We start from the raw sequence: 13,936 nt of genomic DNA on the forward strand, positions 1-13,936 counted from the left end.
CGGTTGCTTCATGTATATCGTCTCCTCAATGTCTCCATTGAGAAAGGCGGTCTTTACATCCATTTGATGAAGCTCAAGATTGTAATGTGCAACTAGTGCCATTATTATTCTAAAAGAGTCTTTTAAAGAAACTGGAGCAAAAGTCTCTTTGTAATCAATACCTTCCCTTTGAGTAAATCCTTTGGCTACGAGACGTGCTTTATGTCTCTCCTTGTTACCTCTTGAATCCCTCTTGGTCTTGAATATCCATTTACAATCTATGGATTTTGCACCATCAGGTAGTGGAACAAGTTCCCAAACGCCATTATCATGCATGGATTTGATCTCTTCCTTCATGGCATCAATCCACTTTTGAGAATCTGAGCTTTCCATGGCTTGACGGAAGTTGATTGGGTCATCTTCCTCGATGCTCATGTCTACTTCATGCTCTTGAAGATACACAAAGTAGTCATCTGGAATAGCTCTCTTTTTCACTCTAGTGGATCTCCTTAATGGTATTGATTCTTGAGGTTGTTGAGTTTGAATTTCAGGGTTGGAGGATTCTTGATTATCATCTTGTACTTGAATTATTGTTTCACCAATGTCAAGTGATTTTTCTTTATCTTGAGCATTGTTGTGAAGAATAGGAGGCATTGTTAAACAATCCTCTTCAAAGACGATAGTTCTAATCTTATCTCCCCCCACAAACTCATCATCCTCAAAGAATAAAGCATTTCCCGTCTCAAAAATAGTTCGAGTTGTAGGATCATAAAATTTGTATCCCCTGGATCATTCGGAGTATCCAACGAAATGGCAGCTTAATGTCCTAGAATCAAGTTTCCTTTCATTAGGCTTATAAGGTCTTGCCTCAGCAGGACAACCCCAAACACGTAAATGTCTTAGACTAGGTCTTTTGCCCGTCCAAAGCTCATAAGGGGTTTTTTCTGTTGCCTTTGTTGGTACTCTATTAGTCAAATAAACTGCTGACTTTAGCGCTTCACCCCATAATGGTTCAGGTATAGAAGTCTGGCTCATCATGCTTCTTACCATATCCTTGATTGTACGATTTCGTCTCTCGGCAACACCATTCATGCTAGGAGATCCTGGCATCGTGTATTGAGGGACTATCCCACACTCTTCCAAATATTTAGCGAAAGGTCCTAGACGTTGTTCTCCCAATCCATCATTTCTGCCGTAATATTCTCCACCACGGTCAGATCTAATGGCCTTAATCCTTTTGTTGAGTTGATTTTCAACTTCAACCTTAGAGTTTTTGAACACGTCACTGGCTTGAGATTTCTCATGAATGAGATACAAGTAACCATATCGAGAATAATCATCAATGAAAGTGATAAAATACTGTTGGCCATTCCAAGAGGGTATAGGAAATGGACCACAAATATCAGTATGAATCAATTCCAAGACGTCTGAAGCTCGATATGAACCATATTTTCTAATATTTGTCCGCTTTCCCTTAATGCATTTGACACAAGTGCCAAAATCCTTAAAATCTATGTAATTAAGAATTCCATCTGACACAAGCCTTTCAATTCTCTTTTGAGAAATGTGACCTAACCTTTTGTGCCACAAAAATGATGAAATCTCATCACCCAACTTTCGCTTTGTACCAACTGCATTTAATTGAAAGGAATATTCCGAAGAGACTTTAGTGTCAACCAAATACAAATTATCATAAGCTCCTAAATTTCCTGTACCTAGAAGTACAGAATCCTTATAAAGACCGAATTTTCCATCCCCAAATGAACAATTGTAACCAGATTTGTCCAATACTGAAACGGATATTAAGTTCACCAAAGATGGCACAACAAAGGTCTGATTAAAAGCAAATGATAACCAGTTTTAAAAACGACTTTAAAGACTCCAACGGCTTCAACCTCCTTCAATTTCCCGTCACCTTGATAGATGAACTTTTCACCGTTATTCGGTTTGCGATGGCTGAGGCAGCCCTGCAAGGATACACTCACATGAGTAGTGGCTCCAGAATCTACCCACCAAGTGTACCTTGGTACAGAAGCTAAGTTAACTTCCGAACAAACATAAGAAAGAAAAATACCTCTCTTCTTGAACCATTCTATGCGCTTGGCACAGTCTTTCTTCATGTGTCCACCTTTCTTGCAGAAGAAGCAACGCATCTCCTTATGCAGCTTCTTTTTTAGGTGGAACGCCAGCAATTTGTTTGCCCTTCCTTTTTCCCTTATCCTTAGATTTGTCAGAAGAAGCAACTGTAAGATGAGCACTTTCACATTGTTCTGACTTCAGTCTCTCTTCCTCTTGCACACAATGCGAGATGAGCTCATTCAAGGACCATGGATCCTTTTGACAATTATAGCTCACCTTGAATTGACTGAATTGATGTGGGAGAGAGTTTAAAGCCATGTAGACAATGGATTCCTCCGGAAGTTCCAAGTTTAATCCCTTTAATTTGGAACGTATGTGAGACATTTCCATAATGTGCTCTCGTATATTGCCTTTTCCTGTATACTTCATATTCGTAAGGCGATTCATGAGAGTACTAATCTCAGCTCTATCTTCTTTATGATACCGTTTCTCAATTTCTTGAATGAGAATTTTGGCATCTGTTGCCTCTTCCGCTAAGGTGTCCCTTAGGATTCAGGAATGGTGCACTTGATTACCTTTAAGCACATCCTATTGGACCTTTCCATGTTTCATGGGCCTTCTTTTCTTCAGGAGAAGAAGATTCCTTTATGGCCGATGGTTGTGCGTTCGGAGGGCATAATCAAGATCCAAGCACCCAAGTACAATGATAAGAATTCCTTCCATTTCTTAAAGTTTGTACCACTTAACATAGGAATGGAATTCAAATTGCAAATATCAGAAGATTTTAAGCCTAAATACAAAGAATAAATAAACTCACATAAGAACGTAATCAAAATTTACGTCAACACCAAATAGTGAAATTTGGCACAAGCGATCAAATGCAACATCAATTTCATCTTTGGATGATAATCAACTTGCGAGCGATCCACTTCGTAAGATAGTTAAATTCAAACAATCATAAATAATCATTGGTAAGATCTCCTTTGGGATGACTTATCCTGATCATTTACACATAATGATCGTTAAATTTTCTATCATGAACATGGCTTACATTCGGCCAAGCACTCATTTTCCTTTGGGCCAATAAGTGCTTGCATGAACAAAATCATTTCTTTATCTTAGTATTTTAACAAATAACTAAGGTTGATATAGCCATCACATTGCATGCGAAAATACTAGATCCATTTTAAATTTTAGTGACCTAGTGTGCAATAAATTCTGCCAAATATTTCCTCTCCTTTGGGTTAGGATATATTTGCATGAATTAAAAAAAAGAAAAGACTTTAAAAAATAACAAGGATGTCATTTTAACATAAAAGAATTTAAACAAAATATTATTTTGGGAATATTTCAATGTTGCATTCAACCTTTTCTATGCCGATATAAACTCTAGTGGGCCACTATTATAAGGCCAATATGAGCATTAAAAAAAAATGTCATATATATTTCCAAAGAAAAGTAAAAAAAAAAACTGTTTTGGGATGGTTTTGAAGATGACCTTATGCCCTTTCATGAAGCCCAATTCTTAATGGGCTATATTTTCAGTTCCTTTTAAAAAAGAAGAAAAATCGATGCAGGAGGGGGGGGCTTGAACCCACGACCTCCCCCAACCCACCATTCCCTCCAACACCTTAACCAACCCAGCCACCATCATTTTACGAAAATGGGTATATTTAATATATTATAAACCATAATAGCCTTCATCTTCCCAAAAAAAAAACGAAACGAAAGCTGCAAAAACTCAATGCGGAAATGGATTATGGAGATCCAAAACGATGAAGATCATCACTCAGAGTGATCGATTTTCGTCGACCTATCATGCTCTGATACCATTTGATAGATCAAAAACAAAAAAGTACCTTCCATTTGAGTCTCCTTTGACTTTTTCTTGAGGGTGGAGGGTCCTTCTTGATCCTTCACCGAGGAGCTTCTTCCTCGAGGACGATGGCACCTTGGGGACTCCTCTCGATGGTGGACCAAGGGGACCCGAAAACTCCTTAAAAAGAATCCCAATTGGATTCGAAAGGGTGGCAGTTGCAAGCCCCTCCATCAAGGGCTTGCAACCGCCGGTATACCAAAGGTTGCAACCGTTAAGAAAACAATGGTTGTAGCCCACTTTAATGGAGGAATTCCAACATCTATCTCCCTCCTTATTCTCTCTATCGCTCTCCATCTCCACTACATATTCTCTCACTCTCTATCCCCTCTCCTTATTCTCCCTCTCGCTCTCTATCTCCGTTCTTAATCTCTCTATCGCTCTCCATCTCCACTGCGTATTCTCTCACTCTCTATCTCCTCTCCTTATTCTCCCTCTCGCTCTCTATCTCCCTCCTTATTCTCTTTCTCGCTCTCCATCTCCAATCCGTATTCTCTCGCTCTGTATCTCCTTTCCTTATTTTCCCCCTCGCTCTCTATCTCCTCTCCTTATTCTCTTTCTCGCTCTCCATCTTCACTCCGTATTCTCTGTCTCTCTCTCTCCTCTCCTTCTCTTGTCTCTCTCTCTTGGTCAGTCTTTCTCTATCTCTCTCTCTCTCTTTCTCTCCTTCTCTTGTCCCTCTCTCTCGGTCAGTCTTTCTCTCTCTCTCTCCTTCTCTCCTCTTGTCCCTCTCTCTCTCTCTCTCTCGCTCTCTCTCTCTCGCTGTATTTTTGCCTCTTAATCTCTCTATATCGTTCTCTGTCTCTCTGCTTCGTATTTCTGTATCTCGTATTCGTTGGTTATTGTCCTCTTTCTCGCCCTTTTTCTCTTCTCTCGTTATGATATCTCTCTCCCCATCTTATTATCTATCGTCATTTTTTAGATATTAAGTCCTTGCCTTCTGCTTAAGGATGACAGCTGAGGACCCTGTAGACGATGCTTTCAATCTTATGGACTCCGTCTTACATATCGACAAATATTATATCATACATCTATGAAGTAGGATTTCGTAATCTATGTTTGATAAGATTGGAAATATCTTAAAGGAATTATTAATATTTGTAAATTTTGAATAACCTATATTTGATAATGCCGTGCTCTTCGTGCAGAAGACCTCAGGTCTAAGTTTATCGATGTTTTTTTAATGCCTTTGAAAAACGTGTAAAAATTTTGGTGGACTGGGTTTCTTTGTGGTAGGGGTTTTCCACTTGTCTGCATTAATATTTTTAATGATTAATTTAAGGGGATTTAGATGAATGTATTTTCGATTCAGATCTCTATTTTTCTAATTGTCGTCCCACTTAAGTTCTATGTCACAAAAGACATGCATCAAAAAAATGTTTTCTAGTAACCCCCATTGGTCAGTAAAAAGTATAATTTTGAACCTCCTGTGACCTTCAGATATTAAAATACGTATGGGCCATCTAATATTTGAACTGAGTGAATATTATCCATTTGAAGAGAGAGTGACGGGGTAATTACTGTCGAGGACTAGTAATTCTTTTACTACAAACCTTTACACTGAGTATTGCGATCTAAATACAACACGAAACGATAGTAATGACGGTGTATGTGGGAAGAAGGTTGGGTCTAAAAATACTGATAACCACAATGTTTGGCTCATATCAGTTGTTTAAAGGTAATAAAATATATGAATTAGACCCTTGTGTTGACCTTGAAGTCATCTTATTTGATAAATTCTTGCTGAAATCACTCCAAAGTTCACGTTCATTTCATCACCGCTCTTTCTCCAGAAAATTTTTGACAATATTTTGTTATCTTGTCCTTAAATTCGGGGGAAATTAAAATAAGACAAATACTGATAGGCATTTAAGGTAGTTTACTCTTATCAATGATTTTATCCTTCTTTTTAAATGATAATCAATTAAATATGCTGATTTGAGATATGCGTTTAGACATAGCCACGAGGGAATGATTAATTTTTTAACATGTTTCACTGACCAAGGCGTAATAGCATTGCATCTATGTCAAAGTCTGATATTTTAAAGCTCTATAAATAACACATTTTCTGTTATAAGAATGTGCACCATTATGTCAATCGTATAATCCGGATCCTGTGAACCAAACTTATTGACGCGCATGAAGAGATTCAGAATTTAATATTTTAAAGATGACCAGAAATAGGAGCATAAATTTATAAATCTTCCAGAAACACTAAAGGGAGATGTATCATAAAATATAACTTTTCTTGTAACTGCATTGATTACTCTGAGAGTTTCATAAAATCAGGTAACGCCAAGGGTATTAAGGTAGAATTCTATTAGTTATCATCCTTTTGAACCATTTCCTTAGAATGTGTACGAACTAATATATTTATGAAAATACTTTCACAAGAATGGTAAATCTCCCAACCGGGCAAGCTACAAAAATTAAAATTGGTAGTTTATTCCCTCTCTCCTTCTCTCTCTCTGTCCCGGTCTCTCGCTCTGTATTCTCTCCTTATTCCTCTGTCGTTCTCTCTCTGTCTCTTTACCTCGGTCTCTCTCTCTCTCTCTCTCTCTTTTCTATAACTCTCTCCGTCTTATTATCTAGCATCATTTTCTGGATATCAAGTCTTTGCCTTCTGCTTAAGAAGACAACTGAAGACCTTATAGATGATGCTTCCAATGCTATCGACATATATTATATCATACATCTATGAAGTAGGATTTTCTAATCCATATTTGATAAAAATCAGAAATATCTTTCAGGAGTTATAAATATGTGTAAATTTTGAATAATCTATGTTTGATAAATCTGTGGTCTTTGTGCCGAAGAACTTAAGCCTAAAGTTCATGATATTTTTTTTACTTTGAAGGAAATGTAAAAATTTCAGGTTGAATGGGTTTTCTTCTAGGAGAGATTCCCACTTTCTCCCTCTCCGAGGACTCGGATGTGGATACCCCTCCTGGCTCGAGACGCCGTTCACATGCATCACCCCCACCTTCATGCAAGACGTACTACACCCGATCTCGGTGCGTCACGCGAGCCGATAGACTTATGGTTCCAAGTCTTGTTTAGAACTGTAGAGGGATAGGTAGCCCTCTCACCCAACCCCATCTACTTACCCTTATTACTAGGCATAGATTAGGCATCATGGGGCTACTCGAGCCGATGCTTACATCGGATCAGTCCCCAACCATCGCGAGGAAACTTGGGATGGATCATGCTTACTACCATCCATCAAATAAACTCTGGCTTCTTTGGAAGCGAGATTATTCGATCGCACTCTTGGCCGAAGGAACACAATACGTCACCTTTGACGTGTTGTGCTCCCCAAAGCCTTATCTACTTACCATTGTGTATGCTCCGCATAGACAAACTGAGAAGGAGGCCCCTTGGGAAGAACTCGCCCACCATATTCACTCTCACTCGCAGCTAGTTGAACTCCCTTGGTTTATAGCCAGAGATTTCAACTGCATACGGGACATTAGCGAGCGCAAAGGGGCGCCCACCTCGGCTACGCTCTATGCATGCCTTCAATGATTTTATTCACATCACTGTTAGTGGAACCACCTACCACCGGGAGAAGTGGACTTGGTGCAATGAACACCAAGCGGATGCGGCGTATATCTGACGGCTTGACCGTTGTTTCACGAATAGCTCTACATTGATGCAGTGCACTCTCACGGTAGAGCTCCTTCTGAGACTTTACTCGGACCACACACCGATTCTCCTCCTCCCGGATTCGAGTCATCGGATCCGCCACCCCCCATTCCGCTTCCAAACCATGTGGTTGGAGCATAGTAATTTCCATAGATATGTACGTAGTCATTGGCACGGTTCCATCTCTACGTCACCTATGGAAAACTTTAGTTACCGTCTGCGCAACCTCGAGTTCCACCTCAAATGGTGGAGCCGCCATGTCTTTGGAGACGTCCATTCCCCGGTAGAGGAGCTTAAATGGAAATTGATTGATGTCGACCGTCACCTACAGGAGTGCTGGACAGATGACATGGGGGAGCGACAGCTACGACTTAGAGAGCAGCTGGAGGATGCTATGCGACGACATGAGATTTTTTATCTCCAAAAATCGCGTATCCAATGGATGCGAGAGGGTGATAGGAACACACGCTTCTTTCATGCCTCGATCCGTCACAAAGCCCACCCGAACTATACGACCATCCTCGAGACGCATGGACAGTACCCTATCCAGCTAGTAGGTGCAGGCGTGGAGTACTATCACTCCCTCCTCTCCTCGTAGCCCACTGTTATGAGCGAGGATATTCTCACCTCCATCCCCCCCTTAGTGACCAACCAGGTAAATGCACTTTTGCTAGCTACCCTGACGCGCGCGGAGATCAAAGAGGTAGTGTTCTCCTTGGGCCATAACAAAGCCCTAGGACCCAATGGCTTCACTGCCAAATTCTATACGGCGTGCTGGGATGCGGTAGGCACTGACTTGGTCCTAGCTATCAAGGAAGCGTTCCAACGTAAAGTCTTCGCAAAGAGTTGGAAATCCACTTTTTTGGCGCTTATTCCGAAAGTGGACACCCCCACTTCCTTCCGTGACTTTCGTCCGATCAGTCTTTGTAATGTATGCTATAAAGTTGCATCAAAGATCATTACAAACCGACTTGGACGCTTCCTTGATAGACTTATCTCGCCAGAACAGTGTGGCTTTGTCAAGGGTCGACAGATCCATGACAACATCACACTAGTACACGAGCTAGCCCAATCGATAGACACTCATATTTCGGGCTCTAACGTCATCATCAAGCTTGATATGGAGAAAGCCTTTGATCGAGTTGAGTGGAACTTCCTCGAAGTGTTGCGCGCCCGGATTCACGGATGCGTTCATCGTGACTGGTCGAGGCTTGCATCAGGGAGAATCACTTCTCCCTCTTGATGGATGGAAATTCCACCGGCTTTTTCACGGCTACGTGGGGACTTAGGCAGGGTGACCCTATCTCACCCACCCTCTTTATATTGATGGAGGAGGTCTTTAGCCGATCGCTCACACGGGCGATCAACCAAGGCCTCATCCAACCGTACTTTACAAAGAGGGGTTGCCCGATCATCTCTCACTCCTTATTTGCTGATGATGCCATCTTGTTCCTTAATAGATCTAAAAAATCCATCAAGGAATTTATGAGTGTCCTTACAGCGTACGAGCAAGCCTCCGGCCAACTTGTCAACGCTTCGAAGAGCAGCTTTATTGTGGGCCCGTCCACCACTCTGAGGCGCTCTGGGATCATTCAGCACTCCACATGATACTTACGAGGACAGCTTCCATTCGACTACCTTGGATGCTCTATCTTCCTTGGCCCTGCTCGTCATCATTATTTTGATGCTGTGCTAGGCAACCTAAGGAAGAAATTGGAGGGATGAAAACTACGTTTCATCTCCCCTGGAGGCCGCATCCAACTAATCCGACATGTCCTCATGAGTATCCCGCTACACACTTTGGCGGTCCACTCACTATCACTTACGGTTCTCCGCTCTGTCGAACGCCTATGTGCACGCTTCCTATGGTCTGGTCATTTTGAGGGGGAGCGACGTCACCATTGGGTTTCTTGGGAGAAAGTATGTCGGCCGACGCTCGAAGGGGGTCTAGGGATCAGACGCCTCTCGGATGTCCAAGACATGCTTCAAAAGAAACTGGTATGGCGTATGCGTACCACCCACTCCCCATTGGGGAGTTTCATCTTAGCTAAACACAAAGAATGGGCCCGACGCGAGCTTGATATTCGGGGCACCAAGCGATGGCGGACATGGCAGCGCCACTGGCTTGAGATGAGTCACGTGACCCGTTGGCACATCCGTCGAGGCGACATTAGCGCTTAGTACGACACCTGGCATGCTAATGCGGCGCTCGCTTCTCATCCTCAGTTCGTACCACACCGTGTACGCCTCACAATGGCCCAGTTGCTTAGAAGCAACACACCACACCTATGGGAGCAGCACGGCCTTCCCTTGGCCACTTTATCTGAGGTCTAGACTACCCCTCTTGACCTTAGTCCTGATTGTGCCATCTGGGCACTCACACCCCATGGAGCATACACGTGTCGTTCCTCGTGGGAGCATTTCCGTGTGAAATCTCCCCCACAGCACTGGGATCAGCGCATTTGGCATCCGGCGATCCATACACGTGTCTCCTTTTTCCTTTGGAGACTCCTCCACTGAGGCCTCCCGACTGACGACCGAGTGGCTCGGATAGGCTGTTCTCTTAGTTTGCGCTATCACTGCTGCCCCACTCTCCCGCACACAGAGACGATAGATCATCTTTTCTTCCATAGCGAGACGGTAGTGGACTGCTGGCGTCTCATCACCGACTGTATTCGTCCTTTGACACCGTCTGAGTGTTTCGGCAAGTTTATCCTCACGCCGACTCGCTCTGCACGGAGCCCCATCCTCCCCATCACCATAGCTTATCTTCTATGGGAGATTTGGAAAGGGCAAAATTCGTCTCGTTTTGCAGGTACACCTATGCGAGCTGAGGACATCAGGTGTCGAGTTCAGCTGTGGCTTCGACGCATTCAGCCTCTCCTCACATCGCGAGACAGCCGATCACCACTTGCATGTGACCTCCTCCGCTCTATTGGCATCCCGGTGACCCCCCCCGCCACCCGCATCCAGTATCGAGTAGTTTCTTGGCTCCCACCGCCAATAGGCTTTCTCAAATTGAATGTGGATGGTGCGGCAAAATGGAACCTAGGGCCAGCAGGGGGCGGAGGCCTCCTACACGATCACACAGGGAGCCTCCTTCTTGCCTTCTCTTCTTTTTATGGCGTACAAACTAATACAGTAGCCGAGGCTATGGCGATACGTGATGGTCTCCTCCTCTGTGAGGAACGGAACCTTCATAATATCGTCGTGGAATCCGACTCACAGATATTAGTTGATATGTTTAGTACATGCACATGCTCCCAGTGGCGACAACGTCAAGCGTGGAACGACATCATGCGGTGCCGCTCGCGTATCGCGTGCTTTCGTCATCAGCTAAGAGAGGGAAACCAGACAGCTGATGGCCTCGCCAACCATGCGGTACACGCTCGCACCCACTCCACTCTTTTCTATTCTTGGCAGGAGCTTCCGCCCATGGCCCGAGGATGTCATCGGCTCGATCGTCTTGGCTTGCCCTCCCTCCGCACACGCCGCCTCCTCGCGACGCCCGACCCGCGGAATTGGAGGATCGCCTAGAGCTCTGGCGTACGAGGCGTGGACCGCGCCCACCTCGACTAGAGCGTCACTCCGCCCACTCCGAGCACACATCACGACGACGAAGAACCACCCCGACCAGAGCGCTACCAAGCGCTACAATGACCTCGTGGAATCGCTCCGGAGAAACGACAGCGAACACACTTCCTCGGCGTCGCGAGGTATCACTCATGTATCTTTTCTTTTCCCTAACTATGGGCGTGGACGAGTGGGATCCGAGTGTAATTGGGATATATATACTCGATCCACGCCCACAAACATTGAAAAAAACTACACTTTATAAATAAAAACCCTGGGTGGCACCTGGGCACGGCTGATCGGACTACGGGCACAACCCGAGGGGTGGACGCACCCGCCACCGGGATTTTTGCCAAAAAATAAAAATAAAAAAAAACCCTAAAGACGATACGTGGCAGAAAAAAAAGTTTAGGATAAGTCTCAGATTTTGAACAAGTTTGGGATATCTTGTGCTATTAACCCTAATTTTAAAGGTCTATGTTGGTATTGTTGGAATTTAAAGACATAATTTATGGCATCCACAGGAATGTTTATTGACTCGATGAGAAAATATTGTTCTACTTTAAAGACAGATAATTCATGACATCCACACAAATATTTATGGACTCAATGAGAAGGTACTGTTGAAATTAAAATACAAATAATTTATGGTATCCGCACAGATTTTTACTGACTCAATAAATCAACCGTGTTAAAAGCTTTTGACTCCACAATGCTTTTAATTTATGCTTTAATCTGGACTATCATTCAAGTACTTCTGCCCACATAAGAGTTTTTAATGAAACAAAACCCTTTGCCGTCAAATGGGAGAGCTGCGTTTTATTTATTATTTATTGTTGGACTAGAATTGGTAGGTGATGTGAACCATGAAATGTCTTGCACTTTGGTGTGAACCATGAAATGCAATGATAATTGAGATGCGCATGAAATATGTGGTATTGGATACAATATCAGATATGAACAGACCCGCTCCTCTTGAAAAGTTTCATAATCATTGGTAGGGGCGCGCCAGGCCGATGCAGTAGTGCAACGCAAGGGCGACGCGTGAGGGCCCCAGTGGCAAGCCACTGTGGTGGGCTCTCCCCCACAAGAAATTAATTTAATATCATGTGGGCCGATGGCCCACGTATCAGATATTAAACTGATAAGAACAGATACTACACTTGATCTTAGCCAAAAGGCCGAGAAAGGTATGATTTTAATCGAGGTGATTTGACTTTATTTATACCCAACTGCTTCATTTGTTTCCGAATTCCTCGATATGGGATAAAAATACGTTCCCGGAAGACTGTTTCTTATAGATTCCGCCCTTTTGCTCGCAAGAAGTATTCTTCGGACGGTGGAATCTGCTCGGTCGAACTCTGCTCCTCGCAGTACAGGTAGAGAATCGCGAACTTGACTGTTTTCTTTCCATTTATCGGGCCCCGCGACCTCGGAAAATCACGAATTCGGTTGTTTTCTCTCTTTTTTATCGGTCTGCTTCTATTAGAATAGATTGCTCGACAACGTTGGAAGGATTATAACCTAGATTCTCTCCTTGTGAGAAGGAGACATTAACTTCGTGCGGGTCACTGAAATTTTTCTTCCTCAAGCGTAGATGCATCCTTTTAATCGTCGGTGGGATTGCCTGCATTCTCTAGCATAGAAATCCTGCTATCAGAATATTTTGTTTTAACATGATCCATGATTCGGGATCATGACGATTCGATTATTTCGTGCGATTTTTCTCTTAACGCAGTTCCTGTCACGGATCATGGAGATTGAAAAGTGAAATTAGGAACACCTTAAATCCTTTCATTTAGGATCTATATCTGAGGTGTGATCCGAATCTCTGATCTCGTACTTCCTCAGCGAAAATCTCAATCGATCGTCGATCGCATGATCATGATTTGATCGCCCACTTCGATCAATCCGCCTGATCGGTGCTTTGATTGACAATCCGCGAGAGGGAAGGCCGTGATCCGATCGGCGATCATGATTAGTTTGACGATCCGATCATCGATCTATCTGGTCCGATTTTGAAGGTCTAATTGTCTTTATCTTTTTAAGAAAAAAGAATAGCAATTGGCGAAAATGAACCCTCAACTCGGACATTACCCGGAACTTGTTCTGCATTTATTTATAAATGCAGAGCATGGCCCTGGCCATGGTCGTCAGCTGGGTTTCAAGATTTAGTGGGCTTTCTCTACGTAGTCGTTTATTCACTCATTTGGGTCTGATAGGTTTTGTTTTAAGGACGTTGATTTTTAAGTTGAACCATAACAATTGTAAATAGAATTGCGTACTGTAGAATAGTAATGTATGCACCTAGATGTATAATATATTAGGTTAAACTTTGACTCAATGGTATATATATGTGGTTTATGGTATATTAAAGATTATGTTAAGAATCGACGCAATTGGAGTTGTGTAGTTAGTTTTATTGCGCTTAAAGTGGACTAGGGACCAATTAGGACCTAATTATATCATCAGAGTAATAAAGGTATTATTATATATTTGATATTAAATAGATATGACTCTATATAAGTAATGTGAATTGATGTTGTCAGTTGAATTTTATTAATCTATTTTACAAATACATTATATCTTGATGTAAAAGATACACTACCGGAGCATGCAATTGAGCCTGAATAACTATCTGTATTATGCCGTTAATGATTATATGACATGATTAGACATTACTTATGTTAACAAAAATAAGGAAGACAAGCATTACTATTTTGCTTTTACAACTTAATATATGTAAATATGCATGTCTGTAAACAAAAATAGTATTGAATATCT

At 42.5% G+C, this 13,936-nt stretch overlaps 1 non-coding gene across 1 annotated transcript; it reads right to left on the bottom strand.

The window, feature by feature from the left end:
* Positions 1-12,150: 12,150 nt before the first annotated feature.
* Positions 12,151-12,346, bottom strand: LOC144707260 (U2 spliceosomal RNA). The gene has a single exon (XR_013582423.1). It is a non-coding gene; the product is annotated as a U2 spliceosomal RNA (small nuclear RNA).
* Positions 12,347-13,936: the final 1,590 nt, after the last annotated feature.

This window comes from Wolffia australiana, chromosome 8 (assembly GCF_029677425.1).
Source record: "Wolffia australiana isolate 7733 chromosome 8, ASM2967742v1".
NCBI lineage: Eukaryota > Viridiplantae > Streptophyta > Magnoliopsida > Alismatales > Araceae > Wolffia > Wolffia australiana.